This window comes from Acinonyx jubatus, chromosome B2 (assembly GCF_027475565.1).
Source record: "Acinonyx jubatus isolate Ajub_Pintada_27869175 chromosome B2, VMU_Ajub_asm_v1.0, whole genome shotgun sequence".
NCBI classification, from domain to species: domain Eukaryota; kingdom Metazoa; phylum Chordata; class Mammalia; order Carnivora; family Felidae; genus Acinonyx; species Acinonyx jubatus.
This window is the reverse complement of record NC_069385.1, coordinates 146,397,552-146,412,735: the sequence shown is the minus strand read 5'-3', so window position 1 is coordinate 146,412,735 and position 15,184 is coordinate 146,397,552. Positions and strand designations below refer to the sequence as shown.

The window sequence follows — 15,184 nt, the reverse complement described above, 5'->3', positions numbered from 1 at the left end:
TGTTTAGTTCCCCTCCCTGTTTTTATATTATTTTTGTTTCCCTTCCCTTATTTCATCTGTTCTGTCTCTTAAAGTTCTCATAGGAGTGAAGTCATATGATTTTTGTCTTTCTCTGACTAATTTCACTTAGCGTAATACCCTCCAGTTCCATCCACGTAGTTGCAAATCTCATGGCTATTTCTGATCCTAGAGCTTTGTGTTTCCCACCAGCCTGCGTTAGGTCCGGCCCCTTCCCTCCACTTCCCTCCCCTTCCCTCCCCTCCCCTTCCGTTTTTTCAAATACCAGAGAACTCTTTAAGGAAGTTTACGTACATCTCTATTGTCAGCACAAGGACTTTTATCCAAGAGTTTTAAAAACAAAATCTCCTGTTTGTCTTTGCCCCTGGGGTCTGCCTTCGGATTTCCCAATCTCATTACAAAGCAAGGGGCTCTTCTGAGAGCTAAACCTCAGGCTTCACTTCCTGGGGTGCCCGCTCCCAGGGAGAGATTCATGGGTGCGCGGCTGGGACGGGACGAGGACAAGGACATAAGGGTCCCAAACACCCGAGTGGTGCCTAAGCCAAGGTGGGGGGGACTAACACAGCCCTCTGGATAGGTAGCTCCCCGCTCCCCTCCTACTTCTCAGTTCGTGGAATAAGATGAGAAGCTGAGAAGACCGTGCTTTGTGAGAATTTCATCCTAGAACTTGGATAGAAAAAGCACCACAGAGCGCTGTGAGCAGGATTTGAACCTGCGCGGGAAACCCCATTGGATTTCGAGTCCAACGCCTTAACCACTCGGCCATCACAGCCTGGCACGCAGGCCTTTGCCTACAAAGAAACACACGTTCGTGCAAGGCCCTGACTGCTGCAGTCTGGTTGCTTCTGCGCCTTTGGCCTATTTACTTTGAGTGGACGCGACAGGAAACCATGCCCAAGCCCCTGCATCAGGCGTCTCCACTCAGCACCCCCAGCCGCCTTCACCTCACCCCCATCCTGCCAGGCCCCAGGCTGCAAAATCTCACCTCTTGGAGAGGAGGCCATCTTCCAGCATCGCAAGAATCCTTGATTTTCAGACTTTTTCTACAGTCTTCATGGATTGCCTGGTTGGATTCATAGTTGGTAGGAAGTGAATTAGGGAGCTGTATTATTCATGCCCAACCTCCTATTTAATCGTGCTCTCCATGGAATATACTCTGCCTTGTTGCCCGGAGGGCAATCTGACAGGATCTTACCAACATGTCAAACGCCCATACCCTCGGGTCCAGCATTTCCACAAATATACCCCGTAGACTTGCACACACGACAGACCATATTGTGCTGAAGTTTATTCTCTGTGGCATTAATTGTAATAACAAGATTGGGAAAAACCTAAGTATTCAGAATTATTTATTTGGATAAATTATGGCCTAACTCCACAGTGGAGTGCTATGCATATTTCAAAGGAAACGAGAAGGGTCGTTGTGTACAAACACATATTTTAACATAAAAGCGACGGTCAGAGCAATCTGCATCCAGTGTTACCATTGGAAATCTCTTTGTGTTAGATCATACATAGATTTTACACGACACATCCCTCAAGGATAATGAGTGGACTCAGGACGACAGTAGTCATGTGAGGGGCTCCTTGGCAGGAGGCAGGAGGTGCCCACAGGCCACTTTAGGCTTTGACGCACCTACTAAAAAAAATGAAAAGCTCAAGAAAACACTACGGACGAGGAGGTGGGGGACAGAATTGTTTTTCCCAGGGGCCTCCTCTGGAAGGGTGAGTGGGCCTCCCCTTCTGGAACTCAGCGATCGAGGGCTCTGAGGGAGACCTCACCCGGAGCACCAGAGGGAGCCAATCGCCATTCCGAGTCAGTTGAGGAGGCTGGGGCCGCAGGAAGAGGGCTCTGGAAAGTGTCCTAGGGGCACGGACACCTGGAGTGCACACCCTGCCTTCCAGGCCCGCTGGGGAGTGGTCTTGATTTGCTCTAGGTGTTCCGGGAGAAGTGGAGAAGTCCTGTCTCCACGGTGCAACCTTGGACTATTTTTTCCCAATTCACAGAGTTCAAGTAGCTTAAACTTCCTCCTTTGGGTCTGGGAGTACAATTTCAAATATCTGTAGGGTGCGTGTGCGTGCGTGCGTGCGTGCGTGTGTGTGTGTGTGCGTATATTTTATTTTTGCAGAGAAAGGAGCATTTTCTGTCTGGGCCTGCATATAGTTCTCCTTACAGCGTAATTTCCAGGAGTGGTTTTCACCGGGAAGTCCTCTCGTGGCAAACAGCACTGAGTGGAGGAACGGTGTAGTGGCAATCTCCAGTCTTTGTCCCCAGCTTTGCCATTTAACCAGTTCACAGCTCTGCAACAGACCCAGGACCAACCCAAGGCTGGCCACGGGGCAGTTTCATTGGTTTAATTTTCAGGGCCTTTGGCAGAACCCTTTGGAGGCTCAAGTTGTCTTGGGACGAACACGGTGGAATCCATCCACAAACTCAAGTGTCTTTTGAAATGTCTGTGGTTCTTTCTCAGCTAGATCTTGATTTTCCCCTAGTCCTACTCTGCCAAGGAATTCAGATGTCCCTGCAGAAAAAAACGGAGAAAGGAGGCTGTTTGTTAAAAAGGACCCATCCACAAGCTGTCACTGCTCACCCCTTCCTTCCTGTCTCCTGCCCGGGAGTTTAATTTCCGAATTTCTCAGACTCTCGGTGTCGCCGGGAACCTGCCGTGTTCTTGTCCAACTCAACGTCCCCCAGGAGATGTTCATTCTCTCTCCTCCAGGACTGACTCCCCAGCCCAGAGCCCTGAGAAGCTGAGCCGGTGTAGACGCTGCTGAACTGGGAAACAGTTGGAAGAGAACGTACTGGTAAATTATCATAATTTTCTTTAAAGCATCTTTGATTTTAAAGTTTGCCAGAGTCCTGCTCAGTCAACTTCCTTTCTCAGTTTCAGGAAGAAGGGGGAGAAGGAAAGAAATCTTAGAAGATGGCTCCTTTGATGCCTCTGAAGGTCCTCAGCTGACAGCCAAGACCACTGTGGGACGGTGACTTCCTCTCGAGATGTTTTGGTAACTCGTTTCGGCGTCAGTTTTAGTGTCACGGTTCAGTATCACTTCTTTGGATGACGTAGGAAGAAAGGTGTTTTTCACGAGAGAAAGGAAAGAAAACTGAGGCGGTCAGGAGAGGACGGTGACTCTAGTCCGACCTGTGACCCCTCGTGTCGCTGGCCACCGTGCCCAGGAGGCTCGCATCAACTTGCTCTGCACCAAACCTGTTTGAAATCAGAAAAGGAAGTGGGTGTTTGGGGGATTGCTGTGGACTATGCGTGTTCCTCCCAAATTGGTGCCTTGAACCCTAATCCCCAATAGGGTGATGGTACCTGGGGGTGGGGCCTTGGGAGGTGATGGGGTCACGAGGGTGGGGCCCTCAAGAATGGGCATAGGCGCTTATAAAAGAGACCCTGGAGCGTTCGCTCAGCCCTTCCTTCGGGTGTAGACACAGAGAAAGACTGCCCTCCACGAGCCAGGACGCTGGGAACAAAACTTCACCAGCTTCAGAATCTGCTCCTGCCTTGAGCTGGGACTTGCCAGCTTCCAGAACTTCGAGAGGTACATGCTTGTCGTTTAAGCCACCCAGTCTATGGTGCCGCTGCTATAGCAGCCCGAGTGGACTACGACTGGGTCGGAGACACAAAGGAGGCCCACAAGACCGAGCCCGTTCTGGAAAGGCCCACCCGTTCGCCTTGTGGTCAGTTTGCAAAATATATGTTTGCCTCAAATGTCCATGTGTCAAACAAGAACCAGCTTTCAACTTTAGGGCATGGTCATGGGGGTGAAGGTCTCCGTGCCTAACTTAGGCCGTGCGATCGGAGTGTTGACATGCCCTGAGGTGGGGTAGACGGGGGTGCTGCCGGCTGAGCCAGCGGAAAGTCCACTGCTTCCGGCGGGTTCGACGGTTAGGCACAGAGAACACAGCACCAGCCCTGCCCGCGGCTGCACACTAGGTGCCGGCGTTAAATTTCTCCACGGATGAAATGGCGTCTGGAATCGCACGTGCAATGGGAACAAGCCCTCGACGACACTGACAGTAGCTTCTGTCACCCTGCACGAGCGACCTCTCTTCTACGACGACAGATACAGATACAGATACAATCACAGAATAGAGAGACGGAGGGAGTCTCTACCCTGTAGCTTTCTAGTCCCTGATGTTGGCACTAACCTCTGTGATCCCTGCTGTTGTTTCACTGTTGTCATCGTTAGAGGAGTTTCTAGTGGCCTCCACTTGGCCTTTTCTGCCATCGTAGCATTCACTCCGTGAACCATGGAAGTAATATTAAAGTTACCGTCTGGAATTAGGGAAATGGGTTCAGGGAAGGTTTCGGGACCCACCATGCCCACAGCGAGACAGATGGGAAGCAAGGCTTCACTGAGTCCCTGTCTTGCTCGGTGGGCAGCCGTGATGCTTTGTATCTCTAGGAATAAATGCCAGCCCGGAGCCATTTTCTAGCAATCCCCAAAATTCCACTTCCTCCTCCCTAACGCACAGTCACTTTGGTAAGTGGACATAGGTCCTTTTAGGAAAGGCTCGGAGGAAGAACAGGAGTGTACATTTTTGTCTATGTGCCAGGGGTGTTTCTCAAGGGACACTGGACTTCTCTGCCTTCAAAACCGGCTCCTGTCTGGGAGCTCATACAAACCAAGTCCAAGGTCTACGTGCGTGCGGGACTGCTTTCTGGGGGGACCTCTAGGCCCGTAGATGGCCTTTCCTCTGTGCACACTTGGAGAGAGATTTCCAGTGTGTCTTTGTCTTCAAGCAAGGACACCAGTCCAGTTGGATGAGGACCCCACCCTATGACCTCACTTACCACCTTAAAGTGCCTGCTTCCAAACAGTCACACTAGGGGTTAGGGCTAGAACATGTGGATTTTCAGGAGACACCACCGAGTTCGTGACAACACCCATCCAGTCTTTGGCAGTTTATTGCCAACATTTGGCCCCTGTCACCCTGGGCTCCAGTCATCTCTGTTACGTGTGGGGATTCCAGGTCAGGGTCAGCAAGGCCCCCCTGTCATTTCTGGCCTCTGAGGAAAAGCCACCCGAGAACAACTCAAGGATCCTGAGGCGCTCCTCATGAACTTACTTCTCACAACCGGGGTGAAAGTTAGTTCCCCCCGGAGAAGCCCATGACAAATTCCTTCTAGAATTTCAATCTTCTTAGGCCTTGGGTTTGCTCTCCATACACGGAGGAAATACTGATGTTTCAATTTCATTCTGTTGGTGCACCCTAACTTTGGGTCCATACATTAATCACGTATGAATTATAATGTTTTAATTAATGACAATTTGGAGCTGCTCCCAGGCCCTTGAGTTAAGACACTGAATTGGATACCTGTGCCAAGTAAGACTGTGTCGGTGAGCTTGTGCGATGAAGCTTTATTTTCCTACCACCTTGATCCTGTCCACTCGAGAGCCGTTCCCATTCAAAACTGCCAGGGAAAATCATGCAGTTATTTTGATGTGTGCCACACCTCCTCATGGGTCCCACTTTGTACTTGACCCTCTGGGGTCTCAGAAAAGGAGAGAGGTGGTCGTGACACATCCGGGAGAGTATCAGCCGAGCGTAGCACGACAAGGAGCTCAGAGAGGCCATTACAAATACCTCAGACAAGAGGACACTGACCTTCTTCAGGTTGGGATAGGAAGCTTCTACCAGTTACTAGGGGATTGTAAGCTGGAAGTGGGGAACAATGTCCCTAAATATGGTTGAGAGATGTGACGGTTCCCCCTTCTAAGCTTATTCCATTCCAGAAAAAAAAAATCAAGTCTTCGATATTTCTAATTTTTAGCAAAATCTCTGACTCAAACACAGACCCACGTATCACTAAATTATTATGCAATTTACTCCTTGCCTTTTTCACTATCCTACCCTTACCCATTCCCCAAGACAGACATTTACCTTTTACCTGAGTCGGTTCGTTTGTATTTGAGTCCGTTCAGCTTTTAACAATGAATTTAGAAAGACTTGTTCTCAGGCTGAGAACATGGTCTCATCAAGAGCAACCGTGGCATTACATTTTGTGGCCAAATATCGCCCATTTGGTTGGCATAATAGCGTGCGTCCAGTTCAACTGTGATAGAGCGTGAGACCCAAGGGCGACATGACATAACCTAGAGACGCTTGTCTCTACCAGCTGTAAGTTTGGGCAAGCGACAGTACAACAAAGATATCGTGACTCTATGACTCTGTAAAGAAGACTTATTACGGACTCCGAGTTCCTTGAGGACAAAGACTTCTTGCATTTGCATTCCGCGCCTGGGATGGTGTTCCCTAAACATTTCACCTCCTTTGTGGGTCCCAGAAGCCTGGTAGCGAGGTGAAGCCACACGACTACTTCTACTCAACTCACCTGCAAAGGAAGACGCTGGGGCAGAAAGCGTCCGTGGCTTCTGACCATCTCCCGTGCTCAGGCCGCTCAATCCTGGTTCCCAGAGTCATTTTCTGTCACCAAGAGAGGAATCCCCATTGCAGGGACAGAGAAACAGGTGTAGACAGCATGGGGTAGTCTTGAAATCAAATTCTCCAGTTGTAATCATTTCTTAACAGGTGGAAGTCAGATCATTATGCTGTACATCTTAAATTCATACGGTGCTGTATGCCAATTCTATGTCAAAACTAGGAACAGTTTTTACAAAATAACAACTTATTAATTTACCCCCCCCCCCGAATTCTCCAGGATGATGCAAGAATTGGGGTCCTGGGTGAAGCCTTTGTTTGGTTATGGTGGTTTTCTTTTTTCATAAATAGAAAGAAGAGGCAGAAATGCACCATAGCAACAAACATTTCCTGGACGGGCCCATGCAGGCAAAAAAAAAAAAAAGAAAAAAAAAAATCTTAATTATGTGCAGTCAGAGGTACAAACACGTGAGCCAGCCCACGGCCGTTTCCGTAGTGTAGTGGTTATCACGTTCGCCTCACACGCGAAAGGTCCCCGGTTCGAAACCGGGCGGAAACAACTATTTTCTCAAAATACGCTGGACTTGACTTCGGGGATTTCAACTTCCTTATATTTGACAAACAACATAAAAACCAAAGGGTCGCCCCTGCCGCCCGCTCCCCTCTGCGGCCCGGGGGTGAGCACCCCCGGAAAGCGGGCAAGAAGGGCCGAGTCTGGGTGTCCAAGGTCGTGCGCCCCCCCCCCCCCCCCCCACGCCGCGCGCGCCCCGCGCTGCACCTGCTGCAGACCTGGCGGCCGGTTCTCTCCGCGGGAGCCCTCTCGGAGCTCAAGGGCGCTCTGCCGCGCTCGGAGTATTTGTCCCGTCCCTTCTCAGCACCGCGGAGTTGAGTGTGCCCGCGACGCCAGCTTTAGAGGGCCGACCCAGGACAGAGCCGTGCCAGGTGGAAACGAACAAACATAAACCTGAAATACAAACTGAATACTTCCAACACACGTGTATTGTTACATTACCATAAAAATATGAAAAACAAGTGTTTATTTGAAATTATATTATTCTATTTGCTGCTCTGTTACCTGAATACTGTTGTTTAATCAAAACAATGGGACCAGTCAAAAGTGGCAATTGGTAGTTAACAGCAGGACTTAACAAATACACATGTGGGAAAATATAACAATAATTTTATAATGTTTCTGTCCTCTGATAGAGAAACGTAAACTTCTTATTGGGTATTTAAGTTGTGTAGACGATGTTATTGTGTATGCATAAGACACAGACGTGTAATATTTTTAAAAAAGATGATTACAATAGGACAAATTAAGCAGATGATCTATGTTTAATAAAAACTAACAACATGTTTTTTTTTTTTCCTGTCCCATAATTCTGTAGGTTATTTTTACTCTTTGCTTCCTGTTCCAATAATGCTTCACTGAACTGCCTGCGGCCTTTAGGACATTCTTCTCTTCTTTGATGTAGTGGTGAAGACCGGTTAAAGAAGAATCACTTTGACGTGCAGCTCTGTTCTTCTCAAGCCCACATTACACTGTCCTTTGTGTCAGTTCAGTGTGAAGACATCCAACTAAATATCCTCTCGATAAAACCGAGCCTGGAATCCTTGGGATTTTACTGAATACCAATCACAGGTTCCTGGACAGGTGGGAATTCCTTTCCAGCTCTCCAAAAGCATCCGCCTACTTTACAGCTTGTTTGCGTTGACCTGCTGGTTCTCATCAGGTTTTTCACATCTATCATATCATATCATATCATATCATATCATATCATCTCCACGTCAAAAATTTCTACACAGCCAAAAAAATCTCATTGTTTCTGCAAATTCTGAGAAACTGAAAAGTGGGCAAAACCCTGATGGATGAAGGCTTCACTATCATAGTGAATAAACCACGCCCCTGTGAACAGGAGACATGGTGTGCGGGCTGCGAGGGACGTTTAGCAGGTATCATCTTTTCGTTGTTTAATTTTTTTAATGTTTATTTGTTTTTGAGAGAGACAGAGACAGAGCATGAGTGGGGGAGGGGCAGAGAGAGAGGGAGACCCAGAATGCGAAGCAGGCGCCAGGCTCCGAGCTGTCAGCACAGACCCAGACGTGGGGCTTGAACTCACAAACTGAGAGACCATGACCAAAGCCGAAGTTGGACGCCTAACCCACTGAGCCCCCCAGGCGCCCCTCGTCTTTTCGTTTTCTTAAAATTTTTACAACTTTAAGAGACAGAGTGGATGAAGGGCAGAGAGAGAGGGAGAGACAGAATTCCAGGTAGGCTCCGTGCTATCAGCGTGGAGCCTGATGGCAGCACTGGAACTCAGGAACCGTGAGATGGTGACCTGAGCCAAAACCAAGACTGAGCCACCCAGATGTTCCCTTTTCATTTTCTTTGGTAAGAAACTTGTTGGCTGAATTTGCCAAAATTTACACTTGTGCTGTCAGCTGAATATGCAGCTCAATGAACGAAGCCTAATTTTTATTTGGGCAACAGATCATGAGGTTACAAGTAATGTGGGCCATTCTGACTAGTGGATCTAATAACTGGGTATCTTTGATAGGACGGCGACGAGGAACTATTTTCACACACACAAAATTACCGAGACTGGGAGGGAAAGATCGTATTTCATTCAAGGAGAAACACGTAAGCCAAGAGCCGCATCTCTGAGCGTCTTGGCTTCGTTTAGCGATCATCTGGGAGGATGAAAATTACTGGTTGTGATCATTAATTTTTATGTTTCAACTTGAATGGGCCATGGTGCCCACGTATTTGGTCAAACATTATTCTGGTTGTTTCTGTGCTTTTGGATGGGGTTCACGTGTAAACTGGTGGGCTTTGAGTAAAGCAGATTGCCCTCTATAACGCAAGGGAGTTTTGTACAATCAAGTGAAGTCTTGAGTAGAAACCAGGGCTGATCTCCAGTGGACGAGAGGGGGTTTTGACACCACAGTGCCTTCGGATTTCATCTGCGACATCAGAACTTCCCGGTTTGCCAGCAGATGCCTTTGGGCTCCAACTGTAACCCCTTCCTGGGTCTCTGGTCTGCCAGCTCCCCTATCAGATTTTGGACCCTCTCAGCTGCCACAATCACGTGAGCCAGTTCCTTACAATGAATCTCTTTCTGTATATGTAAACGTCCTCCTGGGTCTGCTTTTCTGGAGAAACCTGACCAGCATCCCAGTCGGTATTTTAAAGTATTGAACTTTGCAGGAGTCAGTAAACGGCACCTGCTGCAGGTTCCACAGCGGCGTTCTGATCCAAGTGGTCTTTGGAGAGGTGGTCGTGCTCCCCCTGTCCACGCAAATAAGGGGTGTCTTTAACAGCACAGGACAGTTCACAGTCAAAGGTGCCAGTCAAGGAGCAGCAGCGTCTCTGGTGTTGGCACGCGGAGGGGGGCGGGGCGCGCAGGAACCTCTGTCCCCTCCTTCGGCGGTTGGAAGTCGCTGCCCTTCCCTGGTGGTCTCCGTGGAAGGCAGCTTGGGAAGGGGGTCCGTGGGATATTCGTATTCTCAAAGGGACACAAGAGCTAGAAAATCTAAGGCACATTGATGGAGAGGAGGAAAAGACTAAGGGATTATTGCAGTTCATAATAATAACGTCAATCTCTGCTCCAGAAATCTTATGTTTGCTATCACAGGATATACACAAACACATGTAAGTCCATGTAGGATAATAGAGGCATAATACATGTATAGTATAAATAAATAGTAATATGCTATGTTATGAATTACATATAAATTATATAAGTATCTTATTGTAGTCTATTCATAGCAATAGTAATATAAAAGTTAATCAGAGTTTCTGGGAAGAAGATGTACTTATCTCTGTCCTGTAGTTGCTAAGTGTAACCAACCCCCCTGGAAATTATGCATAAAATAAACCTAAGAACCTGAAAGGCGGAGAAAGGAAGGAGACTGGCTAGGGACCCTGGGGCCAGAAGAATGACACGATGGCAGGCTCCCTATTTTTGTCTCATGCATCCTAGACTTGGAGCTAAATAAATCGGAAGCCTGAAATACCAGTGGGCACATACAGAAAATTCTAAGAAAATCTGCCCTCTCCAGCCAAAAGGCCATCAAAGGGACGGCCTAGCAAGACAAAACACTTGTAGACAATAACTGCTGACCTCGAGCCACGCACCACATTCCACTGAAGCCTTACCAGTGCCTGGGGCAGCAAAGGCCAAGCAGGAAGCCAGGACTTGTACCCCCCACCCAGCAGTGTCTCTCCCTCTCCCTGCCTGCTGGGGTGGTGATAGAGGAACCCCGTGAAGAACGGGACTTTCATCATTGCCCAGTGGTAACTGGGTCCTGCCTCCATCCATCTCTGGGCCAGTGGAGACCGCCTGGGAGCCAGAATTCTCACCACCTGCCAGCAGAAATAAGACCCTCCCTACCTCTGGTGTCAGTGGAGGCTGAGTGGGGGACCCTGGACTTCTGGATTGCCCGGCTGGCAGTAATGAACAGATGTGCCCCCCCCCCCACCTCCCTTGGGGGCAGAGAAAGCCAACTAAAACAGAGTTCAAATAAGAGCCAGAGTCTCACAACACAAAGCACATTAGGTCCAGACGTTAGTTGAAAAATCACTTGTCAAACCAAAAGCTGGAAAAATCTCCAACTGTGTAAAAGAAGACATTCAGCCGAGCGAGTCCAATAACAAGATGTAAGGGATCCAGGGTTATCCGACAGAGATTTTAAAGCAGCCACCTGACAATGCCTCAGTGAACAATTATGAACGTGATGGAAACAAATGAAAAATAGAAAGCTTCAGGGGAAAGAAACGAAAGGAGTACAAAATGAAAATTGTAGACTCGAAAAACTCAGTGAGCAAAATAAAGATCTCAGAGCCTGGGCTCAACAGCAGCACGCAAGGGGCAGAGGAAAGAATGTGTGAACTGGGAGGCAGAACAACAGAAATGACCCTTACCGCAGCCCCCGCCAACGAATACGCCATAAATCGCTAGCGGGAATGTAATTCAGCCACCCTGGAAATACACTGGCAAATCTTCAGAAACTAAATACAAAATCACCATGCGACCAACAATGGCTCTCCTTGGCATTCATGCTAGAGAGATGGGAGACTTATGTCCACACCAATAACTGTGTAGGGGAGGTAAAGGAATTTTCCCTCTACCCTTCTAGATTCTTGGCTGAGACCTCCCTGCAATAAAGGACAAATTAGCAAGAGAAAAAGAATAGAAGTTTACAATACGTACGTCTTCTGTATACGTGGTAGTGACACAGTTTTCCCGGGTCTCTCCCATGTACGCAAGAGGTATATATGTTACCAAACTTCTGTTTCTTTTACTTCTGTCAGTCTGTCTTGTATAATGGGCGGTGGGAGGGTCTCAGCCAAGAACTGAAAAGACTAGAGGGAAAATTATTTTTTCTCTCCTTCGACTGTATGTGAATGTTCACACCGACTTTATTCATGATAGCCAAAACCCAGAAAAAACCCAGACGCCCTTCAAGGAGTGAATGATGAACCATCTATACAATGACTCAGCAATAAACGGGAATCAACTCCTGATACCTGGAAGAATCTGCATGAATTTGCAGTGAATTTTGGAGTGAAAAAAAATTCCCAAAGGCTGTATACTATATGCCTCCATTTATAGAACATGCTTGAAACGGTAAAACTATAGAAATGGGGAATAGATTAGTGGTTGCCAGTGGTTAAGGAGGGAACGTGGGTAGGAAGGAAGTGGATGTGGTTCTAAAAGGGCAAACTGAGGAATCCTTGGGCCGTTGAAATGTTCTGGATCTTGACTGTTTGAATGTCAACATGCTGCGTGTGATATTGTTCTGCAAGATGTTACCATTGGGAAAAACGGTAAAGGGCACCTGGGAACACTCTGTATTATTTCTTACAACTGTATATGAATCCACATTGATCTCAAAAATAAAAAAAATTAATTAAAAAACAAGTATTTAACACTTTCAGATCTCAAAACATTTTTTATACTGTTTCACTTGCTCTCAGCCTTTGTTAAGTGTTTTTTCTTCTGCTCATCTGCTTGCTGTTGCCAAGTGAGCTCTCTTCCTCCAGGATATCATCTGGTTGCTTCCTGGGTAAAACCTTCACGATAACCAGAATCTGATGTGCAGCAATTTTCACAACCGCGTCCACGTCCGGTCCCACCTTTACTCTTGATAACGTCCTGTGAACTCCTCCCCCCATCCGTCTGCACTCGACGGGGCCGACGTGGAACCTGACCGCTCTGTCTTCATTCACAACCAACCCGTGAGTCCTCCTTCCCTCCGCTCAAAGTCGCTACGCTTTGTAGTGTTAGGTCATGTTGCTGATGGCATTTTTCACATCTGGGTACCAGGAATAAGCAACCAATAAACAGAACACGAGTACTCGTTTGCTGTCCCGAAATGATCATTTCCGAGACAGGTTTCTTTGACTTACTGCTCAAGATGCCTTCACCCGACTTTTGTGCGAGCTTTGGGTGGACGCTGGGAAATTGCGTGGCACTTCCAACTTCTGTTAGGAATGACTTAAGGTCTCCCTGTCCCTGTGGCTTCAGAGAGATTAGTGCACAGGAGAGAATCCTAATGCGAGTCGCCAATTTATATAAATCATACCAGATTTGTTTACTTTTCTTATTCTTCTCATGTTCCTTAGAGGTCAATGCTCACATTTGTGGGAATTTAGGCTAAGCCATGTGAAAACCCCTGTGAAGACATACTAGAAATCTTGCCTAAAACTAATTCGCATATGTGTTCCATTTCCTTCCTTGAGGTTGAAAGAAGAAATTGGCCATTCATTGTCCCATTTGCAAAAACTGGTTGAACAGCACCTTATTGTAGGTACCGTGGGTGCTCTGATGGTGGTAAAAGGAAGCAAGAAAAGTCAAGGAGATGAGGTAGAAATAGAATGGTGACACAGCTGACGACACAGAGCCTGAAGCAGGGCTCGAACCCACAGGCCACGAGATCATGACTTGAGCCAAAATCCAGAGTCGGATGCTTAACCGACTGGGCCACCCAGGCGCCCCTCAACTCGTTCTGATGCCCGCATTCAGACTCCACTGGCCTCCGCAATTTAGTAGTGGTTACAGAATGAAAATCCTGCACTCCACAGTTTCCAAGAGCAAACTGAAGGTACCTTCTTGAGGCCACACTGGGAGTGATTTTTCATACCGACTTTTACATAGACCAACCCTTCACATTAGCATTTCTCTACAGAAGACCCCACGGTTATTTCCTGACCTCAAAATCCTTCTTTCCCAGTTGACTTGAAGGTTCACATTTTCCTCCATTGCTTGACTTCGAAACTTGAGCATTCCATAGTATACTCTGTCAAGCTAATCTTCAACATTGCTGGTGACAATACTCTCCAAAATTACAGAAAGAAAGGGAGAAGGGTTCTAACACAGGATATTCTCTTTAACCGGATGTGCTATGAACCCAAAATACAGAAGTTTTCTGCGATGCACAGTTTAAGAGCTTTCACTGGGCAACGCTGCTAATCTGTCCTGATCATTTGCATAGAAAATACATCAGCATCATACCTGAAGAACAAGAGAAGATCCTTCTTAAGGTAAAACAAAGATACTGCCTACGTGGAAAAGACCTTGCCTACACTTAGACAACTAACCATATACCACGGGTGTTATTAGATTTGAAGCTCTGGGAGGTGGGGGGGAGGGACCATGTGTGTCTTTGGGCCATGTCTATGGGCTGCCATCATGAAGACTAGACTGGATCTTGGCAGGATATCCATAAACATTTGTGAAATCAGTGAACGATATTATAGGTAACTTTCTGAAATGTATCCTAAACTCCACATGACACAGGCCCTCCCAGGCACCCAGAAATCTCACCCAGAAGTCTAAGTAAAGCCTGTAAGTGGTCAGCCACTTCACTTCTGTAAGTTTCCATGGCAACATGTATATATTATTTCTAATTTTTCCCAACTTCAGTATAAGGACAATCATGGCTGTCTCTTAATATCCATTGAATAAATGATGCGTGATGGAAAGTTCACTCGAAACAACACGCAATCATGTGGCACAAAGCAGGCCCTCAAATGATTCCTTTCTTTATCGAGGGTGGCCAGGCTGTTGCCATATATATTTTAAATGAAGTCGTTTCAAGGATGACAAAGCAATTTTGGCACAGAAATCTAGGCATGTTTGGTCAGGCTATGCAAAGTTGCCACAGTGTCTCCCTCTTAAACCTGCTAATTAGAGCAAGCCCATAGTGTCTCCTTCTCAGCCTGCTTATTAAACAGGCCCATAAACTGCAGAACATCAGGTCTTCTGAGCCCGTCAGGGAGTCAACGATACAAAAGAACCTGAGGAGACTAAACTCCAGAAAGAGGCCTTTGCAGGGTAAAAAAGGCCTCTTATCCCTGGCAGATGGGCAGAGGCGCAAAGGAAAACTGTGAACACCTGACCAGGAGAGACTGGGAGAAAATCTAAGGGATTTTTAAAGTTTGTTGGTGGGCTTGCTTGACCCAGAGAATTCCACGTAGCCAAAACCACTGCCAACTGTCTCTGTGGGAGAGCAAGCCAAAAAGGGGCCGAGGGAAAAGGCTAGAAAGTGGAGAGAAATATCCACTGAGGCCCCCCCCCCCCCCGCTTGGGGCAAAGTCTCTAAAGTCAGAGGGCAGGGCAGGAAAGCTAAGGGCAACCGATCCAAGGCACTTTGTATTAAACAGCCAAGAGCCACGGCTGAGAGCTGAGAGAAATCTCTCCAAGGCTCTCTGGAAGGAGAGAGATCTCCCAGGCACCTCGCAGGGTTTGGAAAGCCAGGGGTGCGGTAAAG

The 15,184-nt window shown here is 47.4% G+C and overlaps 2 long non-coding RNA genes and 2 other non-coding genes across 8 annotated transcripts in view; 2 read left to right on the top strand and 2 right to left on the bottom strand.

Moving 5' to 3' along the window:
* Positions 1 to 15,184, top strand: part of LOC113593856 (uncharacterized) — a 52,285-nt gene that overhangs the window by 27,016 nt on the left and 10,085 nt on the right. For all 5 annotated transcript variants that reach the window (XR_003414210.2, XR_008298797.1, XR_003414209.2 and 2 more), the window contains 4 exons: positions 2,739 to 2,823; positions 2,904 to 3,024; positions 7,798 to 8,362; positions 12,456 to 13,955. This is a non-coding gene — a long non-coding RNA (uncharacterized LOC113593856). The remainder of the gene's footprint in view (positions 1 to 2,738; positions 2,824 to 2,903; positions 3,025 to 7,797; positions 8,363 to 12,455; positions 13,956 to 15,184) is intronic.
* LOC106988084 (uncharacterized) lies at positions 581 to 7,808 on the bottom strand. The gene is made up of 3 exons (XR_008298798.1): positions 7,199 to 7,808; positions 6,363 to 6,454; positions 581 to 2,540 (listed from the first exon to the last, which is right to left on the bottom strand). It is a non-coding gene; the product is annotated as an uncharacterized LOC106988084 (long non-coding RNA).
* Positions 710 to 790, bottom strand: TRNAS-CGA (transfer RNA serine (anticodon CGA)). The gene has a single exon. It is a non-coding gene; the product is annotated as a tRNA-Ser (tRNA).
* TRNAV-CAC (transfer RNA valine (anticodon CAC)) lies at positions 6,896 to 6,968 on the top strand. Its single transcript has one exon. It is a non-coding gene; the product is annotated as a tRNA-Val (tRNA).